The 27398-nt window shown below is 36.4% G+C and overlaps 2 protein-coding genes across 3 annotated transcripts in view; one reads left to right on the top strand and one right to left on the bottom strand.

The window, feature by feature from the left end:
* LOC147875194 (uncharacterized) overlaps positions 1-27398 on the bottom strand; it is a 131883-nt gene that overhangs the window by 92291 nt on the left and 12194 nt on the right. The window lies entirely within an intron of this gene.
* The window catches only part of ci (transcriptional activator cubitus interruptus), a 223752-nt gene continuing 207869 nt past the window's right edge, over positions 11516-27398 (top strand). Inside the window, exon 1 of the mRNA XM_022064112.2 lies at positions 11516-12091. The gene's annotated coding sequence lies outside the window, so the exon portion shown is untranslated. The remainder of the gene's footprint in view (positions 12092-27398) is intronic.

Below are 27398 nucleotides of genomic sequence, written 5' to 3'. Positions count from 1 at the left end.
CAGAATGTTCAACAATCACTATGTATTTTGTGGTATTTTGCGCTTATGGGTTTCCTTGATTCTCAGTGTAAACAGGGATTATTTTCCTCACAAAGAATTAACCATTTAATCATCGTAATGGTTATGTGTTCTATTCTTTGAGGGAGGGAATGAATTCTTAAATACTATTTAGATGATATTCGATTTCAAAGAGCATCTTCTTCGAGGAGAATAATAAAACATTTACGAAAAATAAAATGGCCATATTAGATCTGGAAACCGCCACTTGGTGGTAGAGAAAAGGTTAAAAGTGGAAATTCTTGCCAAAAAATCACTCTGGCTTGTCTAATATGGTGAAGGATCTGTGTGTTAAACTCAATCAAAATAGTTGTTTGATCATAAACCCGTCGCTATACATGTCATAGTCAGATTTATGCTTCAAATTTAAAATACAGAAAACTTGTCACTGCTTCGCACAAAGATTTGAAAACCCCTTTCTGGCATATTCCTGACATAACAAACTTCGTAAGCTTCCAGATAAATGACTTTATTCAATAAGAAATTATCATTGATGTCACAGCCGTTTTATCAGTGCTGTCCCTCGTACATTAAATCAGAGGAAATACATTCTCAGACGTAGAAAGTTATGATGGTCGAATGCTATTGAATACGAGTACTTGAACACGGTCCACTAACTACCGTCCTATTATGAGAAAACATATTCAACTGAATTATGACATTTCCTTTATCACGTCATTTCGTTTGTATACTAACCTCATTTGAACTCTCGCTAAATGGCTTTCTATAAGGGTTTCCATTTCATCCGGTTCTTAAATTTCTTTTTTACAAAAATATTCCGTATTATGGAGGGTACATACTATGACATCTTTTCACATCTCTGCAACCCCATTTTGATATTAATACTCGCACCACTTGTGACCATTGTGCTTCGGTTAGGTAGCCCTTAGGGTGTTGTGGGTTGGAGACCTCTTCACTGGTGGTGGAACGTGGATTTTGTCCTCTCTGTATAGAGAGGGGGATGAGATTTCACACTGAACAACACGAACTACATCACAATAACGCCCTACGTCAGAATATGTGCCTACTACAACTGCATTTACGCCTGTTTTTCCTTGATTTCTTTAGCAACGCTTCATATTACTTAGAATAATAGGATGATTAGTCTTATAACAAATATTAAAGGGCGTGGAAGAATACGTCACTACCTAATTTATGGCATGGCTACTATCCGACATTTTCATGCAGTGACTGAAAAACCACAAAATATCTTTCAGGCTAGTCGGTCTCTGGACCTTTATGTGCAGCCGTGGAACACTTAATTGCAAAATTAGACATCACACAGTTGCTTACAGTATATGAAATAGCTCCCTAATTACTTTAGTGCGTACATCAACCTAACAATAAACTTTAATGTTATTTCGATTGACTTCTTACATCAAAGAGAGCAATTGGTTCATAGAATTGCTGTCGTCATATCTTGTTAGAAATGTCATACGTAGAAGACGTCTCCATGTGGTTGTATTTTGTTCCTAAAGGACAATAAATTATTAATAATAGTGCAGAGGAATCCATTTTAACACAATAGTTCCACTGTCAATAGAAAGAAGACATTATGGACCTCTTTTCTGAAATGAAAAGAACCTATCGCGACAAAATAGACCCTTCAGAACTCTATTGAGCTACATATATTACGACAACTTTTTCCCATACTCCAGATATTTTAAGTGTCATCCTATAATATTTCTAAATGGTGTACTTCAACAGTTCTGCTAAAGAAGAAAAGGTTATGTCCCCATACATTCTTCTGTTATGGTCATACAATTATAAAGATTAAACGAGTGTCATCTACATTTCATCTTTATTCACTCCCCCTTGGCTATTGGCCTACTAAACAAGCCCCCTTGTTGGTAATAATAGCGAACAGATTCTCGGTGGAGAAACAGTTCCAGCCATTGTTGTCTCAATACGTAGGCAAATAAAGAGGCAGACAGAGTCTTCTGTGGGAAGAATTCGCAAAGCATGGCGCAAGTTTTCTAAAGCACAGCACTGAAGTTTTCGTCTTTATGGGTCCAATTAGCCGTCTCAGTGGCCGCGCGGTCTGAGGCGTGGGCCTTGTGCCGCTTGGTCGCTGGGACCGTTGGTTCGAATCCCACTCAAGCCATGGATGTTTGTCCGCGTTGTCCTGTGTACAGGTAGAGGCCTTGCGACGGGCCGATCCCTCGTCTAAGGAGTCCTACCGAATGTCTATAGATCAAGCCAACGAAAAGTTGGGGCCCGCAGTGCTCAGACACTTGAAGAATGCGTCGTCAAAATAAAGTATCAAAGTAAGGGCCCAATTAGAAAGGCCCAGTCACTGAGTATCAGTTTTGTAGAGGACAGCAATTAAATTTTAGTAAATAATACTCGATGTTGTATGAAACAGGGTTAAAAGAGGCTGCATGAAAAGGAGACAATTACGACTCAGTTTTGAAGCAGGAAAGAATAGGAACATTATGCGGTTGAAATGGACCTGATCTCAAAACCCTTTGACTGTCGGTTAATACACTCGGTGAATGTGTTTGTGTTAGAAAGGAAATTTGATTCATGAAAATGAGAGGAGCTTCATGGTTTCGTTGCAGTGCAATGTAGCAATAAAGAACTCTACGTCCTTCGTTAGGACTCTCTCGATTTCGCCTTGTGTCACAAGTTCTACGTACGGAAATGTCAGTGTTAAATAAATGTAATGAAGGTTATAGTAACATTTTACATGGTCTCGAACAAATTCTTATTACTGCTTAAACACGACAATTAGCTTTAACACTAGGTTAATTTAAAATTAAACCTGTAATTTGTGTTCACAGAAGAATGTTTAATTTATGAAGCGTAAGGGTCTTCCGAGAAAAGAGATCTTTCAGAAGACCTAGACGTAGATGGGAGGATTATTAAAATAAATGTTTGGTAAATAGTTTTGCAGGGTGGGGTTTAATTTATCTGGCTCTGGCTTCTAGAGCCATATACTCTGGTAGACGTTTACCAACGTTTCAGAGGTCCTTGCTGCCTCCATCATCAGGGCGATTATGGAGGCAGGAAGGACCTCTGAAACCAGGGTAGACATCTACCAGACTACACGGCGAAACAACCCAGAAGACAGAAGTCTTCAGACTCACCGCCGTGAAAATTTAAAATCTTACATGGGCCAACACATGCATGATGACGCTATATATATATATATATATACACGCGAATTTTATTTAAATTCGCCGTTTATTTTTAACCTCCTCTTTTTTTAAAAAAAAGGCGTAATTTTCTTTGCCTTCCGCCATGTTTTTTTTCTCCATTACTCTTGACCTAGTATCTATCTGGAAGATGACATGCTATTTCTTTGATCACGAAATGTAGCCCATCCATTAAAGAAAGCTGTCTTCTGGTATACAGCGTCGTGTAGAGTTTGGCAGAAATTATCGGACGTTTCAGAGGTGCTTACTGCCTCCATTTTCAGGGCGATAATTTTGATGATGGAGGCAGCAAGCACCTCTGAAACGTCCGATAATTTATGCCAGACTATACACGGCACCACATTCCAGAAGACAGGCATATTCAATACCGCTCTGGTATTGTTTTAACATCTTTCTGTACAGACAAAGACAAAACCAAACAGTCCGATCCAGGCTCCTGGAAGAAAAGAAATTTTAGGACGCTACTGCTGAGCAGTGTTCTGTCTTTACAAGGGTGAAGACACAACGCAATGAGAAAGGGGTCGCAGTGTGCAAGTGAAAGTGTCGGTTGGGCGGGACTTGAGGCCACGCCCTCGTCTTCCTATTGGTTGGAATCTGACTGTAACGTTATCATTAGCAGTCAACAAGTTACCTCAAACTGCCACGCCAGGTGTTCAAGGAGGGATAATTATTACCTGTTTCAAAAACGTTAGCGGTCCAGCTACATACTGTTCTAAGAAAATATATTGTCCCAAGGACAAGTTCACATTTAGGGAAACAATCCTTAAAGTCGTCGAACTGCAGTTCAGAGTCGAAATCAGAGAAAGGATCACTGTTTTTACTGTTTATATCAATTAAAACGCCATGCAAATCATTTTTCAGAAGAGCCCACCAATGGACCCTCATCCAGTTGAATTCTGTCCGCCCACAACTTCACACCATGTTTCTTGAAGATCCGCGTTACCATTGTCCTTAAATCCTCGCCTAGTTATTCTAAATGTTTACGGTTCCAGTGTTAAAACCCAGAATTTGCTGACGGATCGAGCTGTTAGGTTAGGCTTATACGGACAAAGCAAAGGGCCGAAGTTACTTTTGGCTGTGGGTTCTAACGCAGCTTCATTCATTCTGCACAATCTTCGCTGGTGTTGTGCTGACAGCAACAGCGACTGCATGACAGACAGCGGGAGCGAAGAAGCATGAGCAGCCATTAGGTTGCTGCCGCGATGCAAAACAAAGAAATGGGCCAAGTTTAATCACGACAACACTCTGCAGAAGATAATAGCCTCAACATTTTTTTCGAAGAGGCAGTCTGACATACATAAACGTGTTGGCAACGACTGTTCACACTTTTTGTTATAAAAAAAGAAAGAAAGGAAAAAAAAAGGATATACGTACGCATGAAATTGCTATTTCAGCAAAAGAAATATGAACTATCTCTTGGACCTTACCCATGGTTTAAATAAAATTATCGAACTACAATCTTTCGGAAGCTGGATTCTGTTTCCACCTTCCTTCGTCCAGGTCAGAGGCAAGCTCAGTCATCGGGCTCAACAGGCAAAACTGAGCTTCCGAAAGGTTGTATGTGGTTTTATTATTTTATAATTTACAAAATGGACAAAGTCCAAAGGAACAATTTTACATATATATTAGCGCACCGTCGTCAGAAAACTTCTACTTCGATTATCGAGCGCTTAAGCTTTTTTGAGACAACAAAATGTTTTGAAGAGTATAAATTAACCACTGCCAACTCTGTAAAATATTGGCAAAATAATTAGCCTATAAACATAAATTGTAAAACTAAATAACGAGAATTCTTTCCCGTCATTTTATTTTATCTTCTCACCCTTTTTCGCTGGCATAAAACTAATTCTAATTTAACACACTAAATGTACCACTAACCAAATGCGTTCAGGGAAAACTTATATATATATTAATATTATCTTTTGATTTTCTTACTTCGTTCGCGTACTACTCAACATTGGCTCGCGTACCACCAGTGGTACGCGTACCATAGCTTGAGAAACGCTTTTCTGAGGATTATCCTAAGGTTTCTATCCTGTTCAAATTCAGAATTAACTCTCAAACTATAAACCATTTAAGCAACTGGAAAGACTCCTTGGAAGCAGTAGGCCTGTGTTCCCGACACTAGACCTCCACCTAGGCCTACTCACGAATATGAGGATAAATGTCTTCTGGGATTTTGCGCCGTGTAGTCTGTTATCTGTTATACATTGATTATCAACATGATGATGGAAGCAGTAGGCGTCTCTAAAACATTTGGTCAGTTTGTGTCAGACTACAAGGCGCAACATCCTATAGGACAGTCACCGTCATTTGTTGACAGGCCTACATTTTCAGTTGCAGAATTAACGCGTAGTCTACTTACAAATATTATAAATGAGAGTTTTAAATCACACTATTTCCATCATGACAAGGTACAAAACTACTTTACTAGTTTTTATGCGAGTTAGTTCCAAGCGAGGAAATATTTTCGTACTCAGTCGAAGCCTGCTTTGGTGTTTCGAAGGTCACATGACGGTCAGTTGTACCGGTGAGTCGACATATTCACAATAGCGATTAATTAATAATCATCAGACGAGTAGAAAAGAAGATGACAGTGATGAAGAATGTAATTAATTATTACGTTCTTACCAGATTAATTATAGTTGAGCATTAAATAATAGGATGAAGGGTGTGTCAGAATCACAGCAATAGTTCTGATGATAATGTGACCTGTATTGAAGTGCGTACACACACTGTCAGGGAGAAAAACTGCCACACAATTAATGGGTTACTGCAAAACTGAATTAAAATAAAATAAAATAAAAACAACGGACAACTCATAACTTCCTGAACATATACAGATTACTCATGCAAAAGGCCTGCGATGTAGCCTATAATAAGTTGGTCCATTGCATCTGTAATCAACGGTATTATGGGCTTATGAATGCGCTGCCTTCAGCACGCAGTGTTTTGTAAGTACAGCGTTTTGAAGGCGGAGGGGTGAGTGGAAGTAAAACTGATCTTTTTTTAAAAAAAACTCGCCACTAGGTTTACGCTCTGGTCGCTTTATCTCTGCGGAAATAACTTCTAGTGTCTGTTTAATAAGGAAATAGGCGCTCGCTCGTCCCCTCAAAAGAACTAGCAAAATTATTGTTTATTTCTTTCCCTTCGGGGTTTTATTAAGTAGATGGGACGATAGCATTTTTGAAGTGGACAACTACGAAGAAATGAAGAGGAAATTTAGCGTAACTCTGCATGGTTATGTTGATCATGAATTGTTGGAATGAAGAATAGTAGATTCCCGATTATCAGAGTTGGTTGGGAAATATATTTTCACGGATAATCAGAAAAAAAATGAAAGAAAAATACGCAAATATAACAGACACGTAAGTTTATTTACATCATACTTAAATTTTTAAAGATTCACTAAAAATATAAAGAATTTCATATAAATTTAATGCAGAACCTAACCAACAATTTCTGAAATATAATTCCAACGAAGAGTAATAATGTTCTATTCTCGTAAACGTCAGGTTTTACCAACAGCTGATTTACATTAGTGCGGTAAATAATGTCATTGTTGTAATTATTAATTACTTGTTTAACGTTCTAGCTTTTAATTTCTGATTTTTCTTCTAAACCAGACAGACCCCAGTTAATCCACCCGTGGGTAATCGTAAGTCTACTGTATTATAAGCGAGCAACTACAGAACACGTAAACATCACTATTTTATAAGTCTACTGTTAAGTTTTGAAAACACAAAATAATAGGTGCACAGAGTTACACTTATTTATCTGCTACAAGTCCTATCATTTTACAGATTTTCTGTAAACAGAAAGAATTATTCGTTGTTTAGCCTAGGCGAAGAACCTGATTCTATAAAAGTCTTGCTTTGGCTTACAGCGCTCCTTAGGTTCGCAGATGTCCAGCAGTTGCTTCGCCCCAACTCTGTATAGGCCTATATATATATGTTCTGACCCACCCTCTTCCTCTTTTACCCTTCACCACACCATTCCACTATTTAAGAATTATGACTCTATAAGTCAAACACAGTTTATTGGCCTCCAGGCGAAGAAGTATAGTTCTTCATTTAAGCAAAACTGGCAATATTTGAAGAAGGTATTTCTAAATAATTCTAATTACGAAACGATGCTTTAAAGTATATTCAACTGTCATTAGATACACGAATCCTCATCTGTGTGTTTTTGTTTTAACGTTTAAATTATTTTATGATAACTTTTTTCGTATTTGGCAATCTTTCCGTTGAGAACGTATGTTCCTTGACATACGAGTGTTAGCACCCATCAGCATGTACTTTTGTATGGCTTCGTAGCCAGTGAAGTAATCTAGAAACAATGAAAGTTGTAGATCCGATTTGAATAAACTTCGTAACAACGCCATATCCTGCTTCCCTATAAATCATTTTATATTCATATTTTACTATATTCAGAGAATTAATGTACGAATCGTATGTTGATCTAGAACTTTATTTTAAAACAAAAGGTTTATGGCTTTCATTTTTCTGAATTGTTTAATCGGATATTTGTTTTATTCTTAATGAAATTAATTTTTAATTTTAGATATTTCCATCGTCACGGTAGAACTGAAAAGTATTTGTATATTTTGTAAATTAGGGTATCTGAATAATATTTTGATTTCGTAAGTATTTAAAAGTATAAATTTACTATTTTCTGTTTTAGTCTGAAGAGCTGGAGAGAAGAGACCATTTGGAAACTCTAAGTGTAGATGGGAGGACGATATTAAAATTATTTTAAATAAACAGGATGTGTGAGCGTGCACACTGGATTAATCTATACCAAGACAATGGTTCTTATGGTAAAGTACCTTCGATTTACGTAAAATTCGGGAAAAGGAACAGGATTCACGTGATTTCTGTAACTGCAACGTACGGAACGTTCCAAAAATATGCACACACATTAGAATACGGTGACCGCCTGTCAGTCAGTTGCTCACAGCTGTCAGCTGTGCAATGAAGCTACCGGTCATTTTGAACACCTACACTAGATTCGCTAATTCACTGAGTGCCAATGCTGACGTATGTAATGGCTTAGTTTATTATAAAGTGTCTTTATTTCATTTATTGAATATTTTGAAACACTGTATTTTGTAACGTGTAGACAAATTTCAAATAACCTACACAGTAGATAATAAATACCTGCTTGTAGAAGACCGAAATTTTACAATTGTAAATAGTCTGGAATTTGAAATAATGGTAGGTTTAATTATCCCTTTCAGTAAAGTGACTTAGTTGTCTCTGAAGAAGACTGAAATAACTAATGAAGGATGAGTTTTTGTGAAGTGGATTGATAATTAATTGTCTGTATGTGTTGTTTCATTGAAATTTGTGTCTGCTGTTTTCAGTAGCTGTATCCTTCTGGCTTTGATCGTCATAGCTGTCAAGTTTGCACAGTCCTTCATCAGCTGAGTCGTAAAATGTTCTCAAGGCTTGTATACTTTTTGCACCAAGACAGCAGAGCTGAGACAATGTTTGGAGTTCACATCCTATTTGACTGAGGTTATGCATCATATCTGCAATCTCTGTACTACCACAACCAATTTACACATTCACCACGATGTAGCCATCAACATTATAGAATAAACCTATACAACATATAGAATTCTTTAATATCTCCTGTCATTGGATGGTAAAAGTATTTTGCAGGCGTCATCAATTTCAATGTTTAAGGCCACAGAGGAACTTTAACCAACCCCTCATCCTCTTACCATAAGGCTGTAAGTCACCAGTACAGCGTTACTTTGCTACGTTGCGACTTCTAAGCTGTCTTCATTCGCCTGAATTTCGCTGTGACCTTGAATCATGAAATTTGGTGATGGCTATTCTCAATAAAAATATACCGGGCATAATACTGATTATTAAATAAGAACGCCAAATCAATGTATGAAATCATAAAACTGGAATCTTAAGCAACAATCTACAAACATATTTTTGAAAGAAACACAAAGTAATATAGTTTATACAGATCAGGCAAGACATTAATGATATGTGGTAATAAAACAAAGTACTAATACCCAAGCAATAATATACCGCCGGACTCTTAACCTAAGACACCATAAAAACATCTAAAAAGCTAGATTTCTTTAGGCTTATTGTTCAAAGATAAGCATAGGTCAGTTACCCTGGACACTTGTCATATCGTCGGGGAACTTCTGTTATCCATCAACACGATAGGAACTGTAATGCCCCACTGCTTCTGTTTTTACTGGAATTGTAGAAAAGTAAAGTTGCTACTACCAAATTGTTTACAGCTTCCGATTGCACTGCTGGGTCTGAAACTGCTACTACTACTGCCAGGTTTAATAACTCAAATCAGTTAATTTCTTTATTTCAGTGTGCTCCATCGACATCCACATGGCCAACCACAGATACACCACAAAGACAAAGTAATTAATATAATCAAAATAACGATAAACAAATTTTAATAATAATTAGGTAATTCTGCTAAACAAGAGGAAAATAATTCATAAAAAGCTTCTAACACTAATAAATAATTATTTTAAAATATAAATAAGTGTAACTAAATATTTACTAAATATATCAATTGGTAACGTTAAGGGGAGGACTACTTTACAAACCTAAAATAAACAGAGGGAAATTTATAAAATTTTGAATATGAATGTAAGCAATTAAGGGCAGAACGTGTATCTATTGTAAACATTAACAAGGTAAATCGCAGCTAAGTGCCTAATCTTAGCGCATAAATTACGGAAATTTAGATAGCTAATGTAAGACACTCCCATAACTATGAGCGAATGTACTCGAGAATGTTTAAGAGAGTAAACACCACAACAAAACCCAGGCAATTCTAGGTTCAGGACCTACACTGAGCAGTTTGGTGTCCAAGAAATTCCCTGGAATTAAAAGGGGCATCCCCCTCATCCCAAAAACTCGCTATTGCTTCCCAATTTTAATAAAGATAACTTGTTCATAATAGGCCTATTGATCTTCAGATTCATGACGTGCGGGTTACAGGTTATAAGGCTGAGTCTATTTTACTGCTCTTCTCAGTTTTGGTTTTGTTATATATTTCTAAAATAGATCTAAATCCTGCATTTTTAATCATACTAACCAGACTCTTTAAGCTTCTGATTTCACAAAGGGACACTGATTTTTTTATTAAATGTAGCCCAAGTTTTGTATTTTTTGTCTCTGTTGGTCACTGGTAATTTTTCTCATTCCGTGCTGATTCTGTAATTTATCTCTAGACTGTTCAGTCAACACATAAACAAGAAAGTATTGCATAATTAAAATCACTTGTTTTGTTCCGCTCAGTGCTTGAATGATTTTTTTTGTTTATTTAAGAACGATTTTTTTAAAATGTACTGGTTATGGAGAAGAACGGAAGAATGTTGTGAATAATGACTTAGTAAGGCCTTGAAAGCGGTCGTTTCCATTTTGAAGATAGGGCCTTCCATTTGCCTGAAAAAGTGTGGAAAACCTCCAAGAATCTCAACCAGGTTAGCCTTCAGGAATTCGAAACCGGGACTTCTAGAATTACAAGCAAGATTCATAGGTATTGTGCTGCAACATTTTCCTATTAAGCCTTTCGTAGGCTCTTTGCGCATGTTATGTTCTCTTTGATGTTAGCACTTTTAAGAAATTTATTATTATTATTATTATTGCTTATGAAAATTTAAAAACATTGCTTTAATTAGACATTCTTCTACTTTTCTTATTGCGCATTTTAATTTTCCCTTTTTATATTTAACATTTAAACCATGTTTCTTATTGTTAATTCATGTTATTTCTCGATATTTTACGTCATTTGCAGATTCTTACTATTATTCTCATTATTTGGCTATAACTGGCCTTATATAGATATTGTCAAACACATGATAATTTTTTTATAAATAATTCTGATTTCAATTTTAGTGCCCGCCTCTAATTGGCTCTTCAGCTATTGTAAAACACTTAAACAAATTAATTGAATCGAATGAATTAAACTCTGTAAGTTTTATATTTTTAATGTTTTATGTTAATTCTTGATTTTAAAGTAATTTACAGCTTTTAGCATGTTCGTTTTTATTCTGTAATGTTGTTTTAGTGTTTTGTTGTCAAACATGTAAATAAATGAGCTGAATTGAATTGAATGATTTGCAAAGACGTTATTGTCGCTGGCAGTCCATAGAAACGAATGGGAATTGCAGGTAGCTGCAGAACAAGGGGTTGAGTCTTGAGCCTGGGGGCCAGACAATATTACGTTGCAGCATACACAGTGGCGTTAGGGTCTATGCCAAGCAGCCAGTGAGAGAGATGTTACATGTAGCGACTCTATTTGGTGGCAGAACACAGAGCAGCCAGAAGTGAACAGCGACATCAGTTCGTGCGACCGTCGTGTTCGTTCAGTTCATCAAGATGATAATGATGTGGTTTTCAAAGTGGTCATTACACATAGTGGACTCTCACTATTTGGAACACACAAGGCACTGATTTGTGTAATGCCGTATGGAACACTTGAAATTAGTGGTATTCTTACAACTAAGTGTGATTATTTTTTGACATGTGGAGGCGTGGTGGGGTTTGTCGTGTTAGTGGCTCTTGAAACTTGCAGGTATATAATTATTTCGGAGTTTAACGTGTTTTTGTTCAAGTGGTGTTGAAGAAGAACCCCAAAGTTGAAAAGGGATTGATTACAATAGGTTATTTATATATATTGTTTTCAACTTTTCTTGTTTTACAAAACAAAATATCTCGTAAATTTAGTGGGTGTCTGTGTTGTATTTCGAAGAAGAATCAGACATTATTTGTCAAATTCGGATATCTTCGTATTAATTTTTATGATTTTATAACCAAGAACAGGAGTTACAGATAATTGTTTTCAGGTTTGGTCAATCTTCAAGTATCCGGTAAAAGGTAAGTATAAATCCTTTGGCAATGTAATATAGACTACTTAATGCGAAATTTGCTTCAATTTAAATGTAAATAATAAGGTAAAAGTCGTAAAATACAATCAACTGTGTTCAGAAACGTTAGTATAAAAACTTGTTGCTTAATTTATTTTATATTTTGCCTACTTTACATGTTAGGATATTCGAATTTAAGTTATTATTTTATCGTGGTTGGTTTTACCAACTGAATTATTATATTTGCGATTCGTAATTTCGTGTTTAATATAGCATTATTCTTATTTCTGGCAGTTTAATTTCTAAAACATTGTTTTACGTATTATGTGCTCACAGGTTAGCTACGGTGGCTTATATATTGCTGGTACTGATCTACAAAATTACTCTCTTTCGGACATGAAATTATAGTTTCAGGTAGAAGTTAGTTACGCTTGGAATAATATTATTACAATGAAAATTTTTGCCCGTAAAGAAGCATTGTTTTAAAGCATGTTCAACATACAAATAATAGACGATAATTATATCGACTTTAAAAATTACGTGTGACTCAATGTAACGTAGTCCAACTTGAGAAGCTAGTAGCGTGCTCTGCTAGTCAAGAAATTTCATAACTTCCATATAACCCGTGGGGTTAACACAGTGTTCACAAGAACCCGTCATCGGTTGCTATCCTGAGCAAGAAGAATAGAATCTATAACCGAATCCTATTTTTCCTACTATCCATCTTAATATTATCCACCCACGTATTCCTAAGTCTTTTGAGTGATCTCTTTCCTTCAAAATTTTGTACATATTTCTTGAATACAACTTAGGCCTATAACATACAGCGAACACCAATATAAAACTGTAATTAAACCAATGATTTCTTCCGTTCATGGTTCAAGAGTTTAAAGAATAGTCCCTAATATTTAAGGATTGGGCTTACAGTGCATGCCCTGATGTTATACGCATAATAAATTACAAGTCTCAAAACAATTAATTCGTACATATTAGGATTATCATAAAGATTAGAATTAGATGGGCGGGGCATTTATAAAGGCATGTGGGAGGTAGGTTGAAAAAAAAGAAACAACGACGTTTCGGAAATTGGCTCTGTTTCCGTCTTCAGGCGAAAGGTACCTACTCAGTTGGATCCGTTAGATAGAGTAGTCACAGTTCAGTGACCGAGTAGGTACCTCTTGCCTGAAGATGGAAACAGAGCCAGTTCCCGAAACGTCGTTTCTTCTTTTTTAAACAAGGACGATGGAAAAAGTCCAGACAATGAATAATTTTAAGCGTAATCCACCAGCGTCAGAACCCTTTAGAGTTGAAGTTCTGAATGATTCATACTTAAACAAACCCAACATACGTATCTGATACCCATAAACCCAGAGACAAGTCTTGAAGTTTGATTATTTGATATCGCACAACTGGCTACTCATTTTCAGTAGGTATACAAATACGTGAATAACTTATTTGACTTTTTGAAAGTAACTTATCTTCCTTGAACAGAAGGTAAAGTTTCTGGAACCTGTCATCATGGATAACAAATTTATTATAATTACGGACAACTAAAACACACCTTTCGGCCTTATTCAGAGACATTTCGATATATACTGCAACAGATGGTGAAAAAACTTATTAGTTTTGATTTTGTGATCGCTGTGAGAATGACGATGAAATTTTTATGGGTTGTGACGCCTTGCAGATTCGTATGTATATACCGACGTTTCGGAGAAACACTGTCTCCATGTTCAACCCTGAAAATGGAGGCATTATGCTCATCCGAGACGTTAATATCTCCTACGAGTCTGCACAGCGTCATATCCCAGAAGTAAGACAGCATCAGTGATAAATGGTTTTGCAAGTTAAATTGATTACTTTTATCTATAACTTTTCGTTCGTAGTAAATTTTTGTAAGTTACTAAGCTATATAATTTATTTTTTGCTTGTATGTAATATAAGCAGCAACAACATTTAATATTTTCTATTTGTTTTCTTTAAAATTAGTAACTGTGACATAATGAAGTTCCTCATTATAGAGTAGACATAAAAAGCAGCTGGTAAATTTGACTAGACTATATAGTTTACAGGCACTTGAAGAACGGGTCGTTCCCATTATCTCAGTATCCAGTATATAGTTTACATATTTCACTATTTAATTACATGGAGAAGGTTGGAGTACACGAAGTTGTAGCTGAATACTAGTAATAATAATAAGGAACTTCTTAAGTTGGCGCATTAATAAGCCTGTTATTTTAGCAAAATGCATTTGTAACTGTCAAAAACATAAAAACGTTATTCGTTTTCAAAACATGTTACATTTGGGCGTTTACTCTAAAATGTCAAATTCAGCTTCGTTATATTATCAATTCTTTCAATAACAATTAACGTCTTTGACTTTTAATGTAGTCTGTATTTATTCCTACCACCTAATTAAGATACTATCGTGTAAAATGAAAATATAATGGCATGTATTAATTCCAGAGCGATATTCATAAAACTCTTATCAATTTTACACTAACGGAAAGGTAAAATGTAACAGACTATTGTCCACACTTAAAAGGAATGTCTTGAAAAATAAATTCGTAGAACGGACACATTCACGTGACAATTTTATTCGGCATTGGACTGGGAAAATAAATTTTATTGATGCTGCAAACTTTTATTTTTATTCAAATAGAACCTAGAGATAATTGGATATATAGGCTATCAGACAACTTCCAGGGCATGTAACAACTATTTATACGTTCACGTAGTCCTTGGTAGCTAAAATATACATGTAGGGCCTGTATGAAAATCTTAAGAGCATACTGGATCTAAATTCGAGGAATCCTTTATGCCATTCAGTTCAAAATTATTTTTCTCCTCTTTTGAAGATTCTTAAGATTAAAATATATAAAATAATATTTTTGTTGATTTATATGGCTGTAAATCGTATATGCTCGCCCTAAGGGAAGAACATATATAAGTATATGAAAACAGGATACTGAGGTAACCTTTTCAGAGGAAGTAAAACGAGGCTGTGAAAAACCACTTAATGAACATCCATATAACTGATAACTTTCGAAAAGTATTCCAGTTATCAAAATGACAAAATTAATATGAAAATTGTAGGACTTGTACGCATGGTAATGTACAATGCATGCATAATTTTAGTAGTGGAATCTGAAGGGACCAGATGGTAGACATTGGAAATATCGAAGGATAATATTGCAGTGCAACTTAAAGAAATAGCATTTATGGGTGTTAACAGGCTGATCAACTATAAACTTATGAACAGACTGCTCCAAGGATATTCTTGTTTGATTCTGTTCCCTGATTTATCAGCTGGCTAAATATGAGAATTCTTTACGTGGCCATTGAGTTTATACCGTAAATTAATATATTTAAGCCATATTATAATAATCTATGGGAAATTTCCAATGCATAAAGCAACTAGCGTAGAGAATAAATGTTTAATCGGAATGTTCTAGTTCAGCTAGATAAAGGTTTCCCACTATGCCATCACTTTGAGGCTTTCTGAATTCTAAGTATGACGGGACCACTTTCCATAATTTCACCAGTTTTAAGACAACTATTTCAGTTTATCTATCACATTGAAGATAAGTAATGAAATGTCGAAAAAAAAACTCTTGAAACGTTGAATGCTGGTACGTCACTGGACTCAACATAACATGTGGAATCTGTAACAATCTAAACGAAACTTAGGCGAGTAAAATTATATTTCCTCTATGCATAAATCATTACCAACATATAAAAAAGGACGGTGGTAATTTCTTACACAACTGAAAAATTTCTGTGGGGCGACTTAACAATATGCGATTTGCAAGCATTCTTGATATGAACAAGGGGTTCCATTGAAGGCAGATTTCTTCCTTCTGTTTTCTTTTCTTTTGTTTTCTAGGGACCAATTGAATAATGAACCAAAACTGAATGAAATCTAATAATTCATGCTCTATCACCTGTAAAACTGTCTCGTCAATTTCGGCATGCGTATGTCAATGTAAACAATCATGTTTACCCCTTTGTCTACCTAGGCAGTACTAATTTGTTTGACATCACTGCTGCCTCTTTGTTCAGAACGCAAACAAATAGTCGTGCAGTGATAAGTAAGGTATAAAAGCGTGCCCTGTAAAATGTGGTAGTGTTATAGAAAGAAATCTCTCAGCATAGAAGTTTTATGAATATGCAGAGAAAAAGATGACGGGGAGAAAAACTCGTTTAAGAGGTTTAGTGATCTGTGAACAAATCTCTATGGAGTAGTGCGTTTCCTTGGCAGTTAAACAGAATGACACGTGTAAGCTCAGACTTCTTTTTTCGTGTTATTATTAAACTTAAACCATCCGTACGAATTATGCTAAGACAAAGCTGTAAGCAGATGACTACTCCCTGTCAATTGTATGCATACTTCAATAGTACGACAGACCAACTGTAATTATTTTTAAAGCGTTCAGTTCAATTGTTCCTTAGCCGTTCAGCATTCAAATGTACGTATTATAATTCAAATTCTACACACGATCGCTGGACATTAAAACATTTGATTTATCCGAATGTCTGTCATTTGATTATATTCCGACAATGGGCGCAGATAAACGATTTAGGGGTAGTGTAATGAGAGGCTAGAAGAAACGTCTGTTCGTTTGCAGATAGGAAAACGTTTTTTATCTCCACACTGTCACGGATGAAAACAGCATTAGCATACGAGATTAAACAAAAATTGCGTTAAATAATCAAACAAGAGTTCTACATATCACAATACAAAAATATGAAAATGATACAGATGACAGCACCTCCCCGCCCAAGAGAGAAACGTCTGAAGGTAACTTACAAAGCAGAACTGGTACTGCTAGGCGGTCAGCTTTGTTCTAAACGAAAGTTAGTTTCCCTTTCCTTGTAAACAAAGATTTGCTATTCCAGAAGGATGTAAAACTAATCAGCAGGGTCTGCAACTAGCCTAATTTTATCTTCTGACATGTCGTCTTAATTCGAGTTTCTCTTTTGGACGTTTTCGTTGCTTGACCTTCTCGTAATAAGAGCTTAAAAAGAATGCAAGAATGCACGGATTATCCTGCAACAGGCTACATGAATCGATAGGAGGAAGACTTTTGTTACTTTCAAATAAATCTTCTATCATTCTTCCTTCTTTTTACTTCACTACTTTCAGTAAGTTACATTATTTTTAGTGACTTTTTAATGTTTTAGATTAAATTCGTGGTAACGAATACATATTTATAAAGAGTGAAATATAATATACATATTTTTTAGTTTTCTGTTGTTTTCCGTTATGAGAGAATCCATTCCATCCATGCAAGGGACATATTTCGACCTGTCGATGGAATATGGACGCCAGGTTACTAAAATAAAACGTAGATTATAATCACTTAATGTTGGCTGTATTCGAAATGGATCCCTACTAAGTCCCAAACCCTTTCGATGTTGGATCTAAACAACATACAAGAGGCGGGAGATAATGAAGAGGGCAAGGCACGTGACAATAGGTTGCACACGACAACTGCATCCATGGTTACTCAAATACGTGTGCAAGAACACCAGGGGGCGACGTCTTGCGGCGCTTTGTTGATCATCAATAAACACAAAGGTGGGGGTCATAGGTTAACGCTTCAAAGCTCACAGTCTTTGTAAGAAGACGCTCATACGGATCCCATTTCTTCGCAAAATTACCAAATTCTATCATGATTTCCAGTTCAGCATCACTGTCATAATAAATTAGTCTAAAACTCATCGAAGCGCTAAATACTGTCTTAAAAACTAATTTTATAAAGCAGAAGCCTTTATGAGAAACTGGTAGTCGCTCAGCTGGTAAGGAATATCTCCGCCCGCTTATAAATTATTCCACTCGTTTGTAAACTTTTATCTGGTTCATACAGTTAACGCCATGCTAACCTGTCACTCTTCCGTAAATTTTACTACTCTTTATACCGAATTATCTCAAATATCGGATTACAGATCGTTGTTATTTCATGCAGCATCAACTAACGTATCTTCTAAGTTAAACGTGCCTTAGTGTTATCACTAAAATACAACAATTAATAACTAGCTGCATATGAGGGAAGGTATTTATTGTTTTAATATCTGTCACCTGTTTCGTGCTTACAGCATCAGTTTGAGGTAAATCTAAATTACTTTTAATTTTTACCTACTATGGTATTTCTCCGTAAGAGTATTGTGATAATAACTGTTGTAGAGCACGGATTTGTGGAGTTCCGTCGATTTAAGTAATAACAGATGGGTGCAACAGCGTCTGCAAAAGTAAACGCATAGGACCAATTTACAATAAACGTTTAAATACAATTATCATTATTATTCTTCAGGGTCAGAAGTAGGTCTTCGCGTTTGACTTCCGAGCCAGACGCTCAGTTTTCGGGCAAAGGGTGGTTTTTCGTTGTAGCAAAAATAATGCTCGTAAATTGGAACACAGATAGAAATGTACGTGGTTTGTTGTAACAACAATTTGTAAATCGTCAGAACATAAATAGAGGGATGGATAAAGTTTGAATTTTGAAGCAGAGCTTTGAATGGTAAGTTGTTGAAATAAGGAAGACATGAGCTGACAATAAAGAGTGTTATCAATAGTCGGTCCATCCCGGAAGCTGTAAAGAAACTCAGTGGCCTTCATATTGACATGTGTAAGCCTCATGAGGCCATCCAAGTTCTAAGCTTCTGTTGTAGCGGTTAGAAGTGCCTCTACGTGAATACAAAACGTCCGAAAAAGCGTGACACGCGTTTCAATTTTTGTGTTTATTGTATTCTACACAGCACCATAATACTTGATATCTACTGACGTGTTTCACCAGACGAGGAAAATACTTTCTAAATTTCTGTGAAAAAACATGAACAACTATGATGAATGCATAGATGAGTAACGAAAAGTCAACATACAAAGATAGAATAGGATTTACTTGCTCCAGATATCCAGGAAAGTTTATATCCAGCCTCTCTCGTGCTTTATATTTGGGAGGTACCAGTTTCATATCGTGACTTAGTATCGGATCTCTTGACCAGTTATTAACTTGTGCCCGAATTTATAACTTGTGTTGAGCAAGGCCGTGGTCTAGGCAACACGGAGTTTTCCTCGGTGGCATCCCAACAATTACTCCATTCACACACAGAAGAAGGCAATGGCAAACCACTTCTGGATCATCTGCCAAGAACGTATATGAACAGGTCCCAGTCCGAGAAAAGGATGGAAGGATCCCGTTCATATGGACCTGTCGTCAGACAGAACACTAAATAATAATAATAATAATAATAGGAGCTATAAACGCTGGTCTTTTGGAGAATTTCTGCTAGCTTTCTGACCTCTCTTTACACTAGGCAAGACTTCATGGACAGAAGGGTTGTCTGTAGCAAGACCTCTGTCTACACAGGTTAATATTCTCACACCCACCCCTGCATCGAGCAGAACTAGAACCAACGATTCCAATGTCCAGCGGTTTTACACCGCAAGGAAACTGTGACCTACTGTTGTAAATACTACATTTAAATAACTGAATATAGTGATCAGTGACGTTTATGTACGTGGAGGGACTGAAGAAAACCAATAAAACCTCATCAGCAGGCCTCTGGGCAGAAATCTGAACCCAGGATCTCCCAGATAAGAAGCAGAATTGGCTAACCATAAACGTACATAAAAAAACCTGATGAAAATTTGTAAAAATCTAAACGTGTAGTGATGAATAAACCTGTTTGTGGTTGTTGTTTCGAATACGTAAATGACGTCCAAATTTTTTAACATCTTATACACAGCAAACGGTAGCCGCCAAGTTCGTCCTTTTATCCACGTCTCGTATACTCGTAAACGGCTTTAATATTTTTTTAAAGGAAGACGTTGTGGCTCTGGTATTGTCTATCTTACGACTGTCACTCGCCATTGGTTGTTGAGGGCACGGTCTCTTTGATTCAAGTGATTCTCGGTTGATTTTCTCATCTGCCAACAGATCCGCTCCTATATTATGGCGCACATGTCGATATTGACTTTTTTACTATCATAAAGACGTACATACATGCATAGACTGCACAGATCTAAATAAGACTTCTGAATTTTCGGATGAAGGGGACTAGGATGGACTACAAATTGTCTGCAATGTTGCCAAATTTACATTATAATGTAGAATTTAAGAAACCTAGATGTAAAATTCTAAATTAGTTAACATTTGAAGAACGTAATTCATCAAAGTAATATTTATATATTAAGTCTCTATTGAAAAGCAAAACGCGTCTCCGTTCCAGAACTCAAATAGTTACTGCTGTTTAATAAAATAATCGCTCTTCAATCAGAGAATCATACTAAACCCATAAATCCTCTCGGTGGATAGTATCAAAGATGGCTGTCTTCTGGGTTGTTGTGCCGTGGAGTCTGGTAGAAGTTTACCGAGATTTCAGAGGTTCTTGCTGCCTCCATCATCAGGGCTATCGCCCTATGAAACGTTGACATATTTCTAGCAAAGTAGACGGCAGTACAACAAAGAAGATGGCTGCTTAGTATTCACCGCCTTGAGAATTTCAAATCCACCCAGTCCACGTCCAGACAGTCCTGAAGCCCACCGAGACTCCTGTCTAACCGGTAGCGGGGTCCTTTCTTCGGGAACAGAGCAGTTGGAGTGTGAAGCTAATCCCTCACAACCCAGAGGTTAAGAATGCGTGGAGCAATACGTCCACTCCTCCATAAACCTACATATTGCGAAGCTTAGTTAAGCATCAGGAACAACCTTAATGACTTTAATTCATTGTCAAGAAATTCAGCGGCTTTTATAGAATCCGAGATTTTATTAGTGTTCAGAACAGGAGAGATTAAAGACATTTTTAAAATCATGGACTCAGTTGTGTTCAGTGGTGACCTTCCTTTGTAATGGAGCTATCTGAATGTTCCATTACTTATACTTAAAAATTAATAATTTAATTACACACACATATTCAGTTTTACTTTCGGACGGTACGCGCACAGCACAGTACTGAACCCAGATTCATGTGTCTTGTTCAACTTCTTCATATTACATGCAACACTGCCCTTTCTTGATAAATCTATCCTCTGAAGGACTCAAATTACAGCCACAGATTAAAGTCAGTAATTGTCTTAAGTGGAACGACAGCTCTCATCAGAGAACACTAATCATGTCAAGGGAAGAAGACTACTGCGTATAATAGTTTCAGCCCAAATCGGTCGCTAAAACAAGAATAACCAACTCAGACGAGTTATTTCCCCGCTCGGCAGTTCACAAATTTCATGTCTGCCTTTTCGGAATAACCCATTTTATTTATCCACTATCTTCGGCATTCTGCTTGAAGTAAAGATTCTGGGTTGTGTATCATGTGAAAGCTGAAAAGAATTATTCTACTTTTTCTTTTCAGATCGTAGCATACGATTTGGTACTGAGAAAACAACAACAAAAAACCGTAGAGAAAATAACTGTTGGTGTCAATGGTCAGAATGTTTACTCTTAATACTGGAGTTGAGATCTGGGGCTCCAATTCACATACAGATTTATTGGTTTTTTCGAATTGTATTTTGTGATACTGAAAGACTAATTACGTATCTTTGACGTCTGTGAGTTAATGTAAAATATTTTCTTCAGCTTTCTTCCTCCGCTTCTGTTAGTGATTTTGTTGCAAGGCGATAATACGCAGACATTATTTACAACCTTTTAATGAATAAAGCAAACATTAAAAAAAATAGGAAAGATATGTTACAGTATTTCGTTCTCCCTACTTTGACGCTTAATTCAACACAAGACATCTTTACATTTTTATTTTTTAAGCCAACCTCTCGTTGCCATCTAATGCAGAGTTAAGAATGAGTGGAGCTATGCATCCGTTGCTCCATACGTCCTCAAAACGAAAGGCTTAAGTAAACATGGGAGGGATGTAGAGCGCATGGGGAGACAAGAAATACATACATAGTTTTTGTTCGAATATCTGAAAGGAACACACAACTCGGGAAGATCTAGACATAGATGGTAGTACAATATTACAAATAATTTTAAGGTAAAAGGGTGAGAGGGCTTTTATGGCTCAGGATGGGGACTGGTGATGATATTTTGTAAACACGGAGATGAAAATTAAGGTTTTATAAAAGGCAGGGCCTGCTGTCAGTTGCTGAAGATAAAACATTATGAGCACACACCTCGTTAATTTAAACGGGATTAGTGCGTGTTGTGGCACGCGGTGCTATTTATTGTTGCCAACGATAACAAACGCAGAGGCGGCAGTGTGACAGTCTGGCCGTGTCTCAATTAACGAATGGTGGAATGTCAGGCGTTAACAGCGCCAGTCTCGTCCCTACTATTTTGTGTCACTAGGGAGGACGGCCACTCGGTACTGCTGTAGGAACAATGAGGCTCTCACTCTCCAAAATATTCCAGATCCATTCATTATTGAAAAACTCTGCTACACAGCTTCTTTTGTCATCCAGGCTGTTCGAATGTTGTTTCCTTCTTTTGCGTTTTAATTTTTATTTCTTCCTCGTTTATCCATTTTTATGTTATTCCTTCTTCCATTACTTGTTGTAAACGGTACATATATAAACGTTATAATGTCAGTATTTTACTACGAAGATGAAATTTATTAATTTCATAAAACCTTGTCTTTGTTTATTTTTGCAGACTTTTATATAGTTCGTACTTGTCACAACCTACAAGTCAGAAATACATGAAAATCGATTTGCTTGAGAACATACACAGAAATTTAGAACTGATCCACATTTTAACAGCTATCCATACCTACAAGAGGTCAGACTATCTGACCTTGTTTCCCAGTTGTGTCCAGAAACCTCTTTACACTGTTTCCCCCGACCTACTAGAATACGTCAGGTTGTATTTCGTTTCTCGTTTGCTCTCAAAGCAAGAAATTCAACCACTAGGAAGCCATTGTGCTCAGAGGTCAAACCACTAGTTGACTAACTGGTAACAAAAAGACAGTGTACCTAAAATTTAAAATAATAACTGTAGAATAATTAATTTTGACGCTACTTTTTGTTTCTAAATTTATTTTTTGCTCTTTACAAAACATAAAAATGTGTTTAATGTAAAATTTTACATCGAGTTTGTTTAAATAAATATGTCCAGATTTTTTACGGACGGTAGAGTACAGGCATTTATGAAGATCAGGAGGACGCGAGAAGGAGAATATTCTGTAATCGTCAGTGGAGAAAAAATATTATCAAAATATCACGGAGTCAATTACATAGGCACCTAAAATTCTTTTCGAAAACAACGCATTTACAGACTAATGCAACGGTGTAACTTTCTTCATGATGTATGAAGCTTATCTTAAAAATACTAGTTCCACTACGTTTCTGAAACTTCAATTATGGGACTTCACATTAATTTTTCTTATAGCTCGGTAATTCTTACCGATATACTTCACGTTTCCTGTCATGTAATAAAAGAAAAATGTATCCTAAAATTATAGTTCTTTGATTCATCTACGCCGTCTTATAAGTTAAATCTGTGAAGATGATTGATTATACGCTTATTTTTAATCACCTTATACAACACGCATTTACAATATTATAAGCGCCTTCTTTCTTATAAGAACTAAACCGATCTTTTACAAAAGAAGGCCTCACTGCTGTGTGCAGTTCACAGAACGGTCTCATACACCCAAGAATTATAATAAAGTTCTTGGAAGTGGAAGCGGCTTATTACTGCGTTCATGCAACAATAAAAATTACGGAAACGTTAGAATATTTCAGACAAGTAGCTTTAAGTTGCTTTATTCTCTGAGGTGGTTTTACATTGTTCAACAGTCGGCTCCATTAAAAGAATAGTTTCACAATGCAACGAAACAGATTACAAGACATAAGTAAACCGAACCAATCATAACACCTTACCTTTCTCAGTTTGGCCAGTGGCCCGACTGCGATTCTCGGACCACTGATTGTAAAATACTTTTTCAGCGTGTGCAAGTGTATTTTCAGTTAGGGTAACACGTTTGTTAAACTTCGGTTATTGAAATTCGGCAGGTTGCAAGCCTACTAAACGTAGTGTTTATCCAATTAGAAAGCTTAAATTTATTACGAAAATAAGAACGATGACGTAGGAAGATGTTCTTTGAGGAGTATAAAAAGTTTTAAAACCAAAAACTGAGTGCATCAGTCGCCAGCCCCAGCCTACCAGGCTCTCGCCACATGCGTAAGCCTCAACTAACTGGCTAACAATGCCAGGCTGGCTAGAGCTGGCTAACGATGTGTTTTATGTAACCTGTTCTGCTATGTATAGTGAGTGTATAGAGTACCAATGAACAACGAAAGTAAGACAGAAGACATTTTTTTCGTTTTTTAAAGTATTAGCCGAGCTAACAGAACTAACACGATTAACATGGACACTCCGCCCCTGGACTAATCTATTTTTAAAGTTACTATGGTATTCGAGACATTAATGTGATCGGAAACCCTGGACTCTGTATAGTCATGAATATGATGTCCAGACTAAAGCAATTTCAGAAACTGGTATGCTAATTACATATAATTGAGTAATCATGCTTCATATATCAATGTCACGGACAGCGCAAACTCACGTACTCCTTAGTAGAAGGGAACAGACCGGGAGGGGAGGGTTTAAAAACGTGTATGTGTATATACTGCCACATATTGCAAGAGAAGAATCACTGGACGATGCCATGGTTACAGAACAATAGTTAGTGAAACATGATTTGTACACATGGTATTCGCTCTGACAGCGCGAGAGAATCCACTTATTCTTTTTTTATAATTCGAATGTCTCTTTAATAGCATTTTGTTTATGATATTCTACCTGATCTATGACACATCTGAAAGCACCTTCTTAAAATCAACAAAAACTCTAAACAACGAAATAATTTTTAAATCTAAGAATTCAATATTACTTTCCTACCTTATGAAATACAGGTTACAGGCTAGCTAGACCCAATCTCCTATCAAATGGGTATCAGAGGGGGGCTCACAAATGTAAATCACGATTATTTCACTGGGGTTAAAGTGATCAGAGAGTGACTTAAAAGGGTTAAAAACGTGTAAGATTTGAGGTTTTCACAGCGGTGAGTATGAAGATTTCTGCCTTAAGACAGAAATCTACGGTTAAAAACGTGTTACATTTCCACAATTTTACCATATATTTCTAAGTTACGCTGGTAACAGCATTTGTGTACACCCTATGATCCATTCTTACTAGTCTGGTTGTTAGTATATATAAGCTCCTTGTGGATATTGTATGGTATCCCCATATCTACATTTCTGCCTTTATCTCCGTCATCAGTACAATAGAAAGCAACATGGGTGAAGTCGCTTTTCAACATGGAAGATTATCGGCTTAAGTACTGAGTAAGGGAATACAGAGGGGCTATGGCAGAGACGAAGGGTAAAAATGTTCAGTCAAGCAGCATTGTGCTTACAGTAAGTAGATTAAACGACACATAGAAAAGTATGGAAGATTTATAAAATGGTCACACATTTCAATGGCTTGCAGTGCCAAACTTACTATTCCCCAAAATTAATGTAACCTGATTTTAAGGTAGGTGGAGGGGATATTAATTAACATCTCACTAAACATGAGAGGTTAGAAAAGTCGTAAATTTGTTGTAATTTTATTATATTCTGCTTTAGGCTTATGTGGAACTCGGTAATAACTTAATGTACCCAACATCACTGTTGTGATGACAATCTTAATGACGGTATGGCCGCGGTTAGTGTTTAAGAATACACTAGAGTAATTGTTACAGAACCTGCCTAAATAGTGGGAAATTGTTCCATGTCACGTGTCCTACAAACATTTCACAACTAATTAGTTAAAAATCGTAAGTTCAAACGAAGATATTTATGCATTATTTCTTGTAAATTCATTAATAATTCGTGGATATAATTAAGAATAGTGATTCAGCATTTTAAGAAGTAACCTTATTTCATACATTCATTTATGTTATCACAATTTTTATGTTTGATGAAAAAAGGTTTCAGATCTACAATTCCATTGGTTTTAAGAAACACGTGTTTGTATTAAAGAAAAGATCGTCACTTTGTACGTGTGTGCGTGTGACCAAAACACGATTTAAAAATTTTGAACAAGTATATTTAGCGTACTAAGTTAAGGGTAGAATGTAAGTTAAACTCAATTATTATAACTTTTCTTAACAAAATTTTTCTTTTCTTTTCCTAGCGTCAATTTTGAACCCACCATCCAAGCTTAAGGTTTCACATTGTAACACTTTCTTTACTGTGTATGATTTTCCCAGTACGGCTATTTTTTATAATGTTTCCAAATATTTTTACTCCTTTAGTTTCAATTCCCGTGGCCCCAGTGAGTACCGATGCGACAAAACAATTTATATTCCACATTCCCTGAATTTCTGTAATTAAATTTTTGTATCTGAATTTCTTTTCGACGTCCTTGCATCTATTACCAATGAAATTCTATCTTTCCTGTCTATTATTGTTAAAAAAATTAGTCATTAATAATATTTCTGTTATTGCCACTCCCATTCGCTCTAATGCCATGATATACGACGCACCGTGAAACAGTGAATGCATCTCTGTGGTTGCCATAAGATTCTATTCAGACTGCCATGTTGCCGGCCATCACCACCACAAATGTTACTACTGATGCATTACTTCTTCCACCATTCAGTGGAAATCCTCAAACCAGCGGAAATAAATAAAGAGATAAGCATTTGATGCAGGCTTTTGTGTTCATTGTAGACGGAGACCACAATTTGCACGGTATTGGAGTATATAGGCCACAACTAGGCATATGGCAACTGTCGTGGTCTGGTGTGACACACTAAAAGGGAACATTCCCCTCTGCCTTAACCTTCCCAATAAGGTCTATAACATAAAGACAGGCAGATTAGAACTGGCTAAAGGTTACAGCGTGCTATTCAAAGCCCATAGCGGTAGGGAAAGGTAATCCTTTAGTTTACCGAAGCGTGAGAGGTTATAGTTATTTGTTAAACGAGTGCCTGAAGTAAATTGTGGAGGAAGGTCTTGGGGCAATGGGTACAGCAGTTTCTAACATTTTATTTTTAATGCAACTCCGTTTAATGTCCTGAAAATATTATACATTGATTAGTCAAGAATCCCAGAATCAGTGAGGTATTGCGAACGAATGTCTTTGTCGAGTGGTTAGCACTCCTGTGTCGTTTTGGGGAGACACCCGGATTCAAATCGCGTACATGGGACCGGCTGTCCTCTCTTGGATAACACCGTAAATTGAGTCACAGCCGTTTCCTTCCTCATCTTTTCCAATTCGTCATACATGAATCATCCTATTTCTCGACGATATGTAGCCTGAGCTACTAGCAGCGTTGTTAACCGTTTAAATCCTAATGGTAAGTATATGTATAAAGGG

The sequence above is a fragment of the Zootermopsis nevadensis genome, unplaced genomic scaffold (assembly GCF_977971745.1).
Source record: "Zootermopsis nevadensis isolate Lab colony 2312 unplaced genomic scaffold, Znev_1.0 Znev_ptg000001l, whole genome shotgun sequence".
Lineage (NCBI taxonomy): Eukaryota > Metazoa > Arthropoda > Insecta > Blattodea > Termopsidae > Zootermopsis > Zootermopsis nevadensis.
This window is presented reverse-complemented; position numbering and strand designations above follow the sequence as displayed.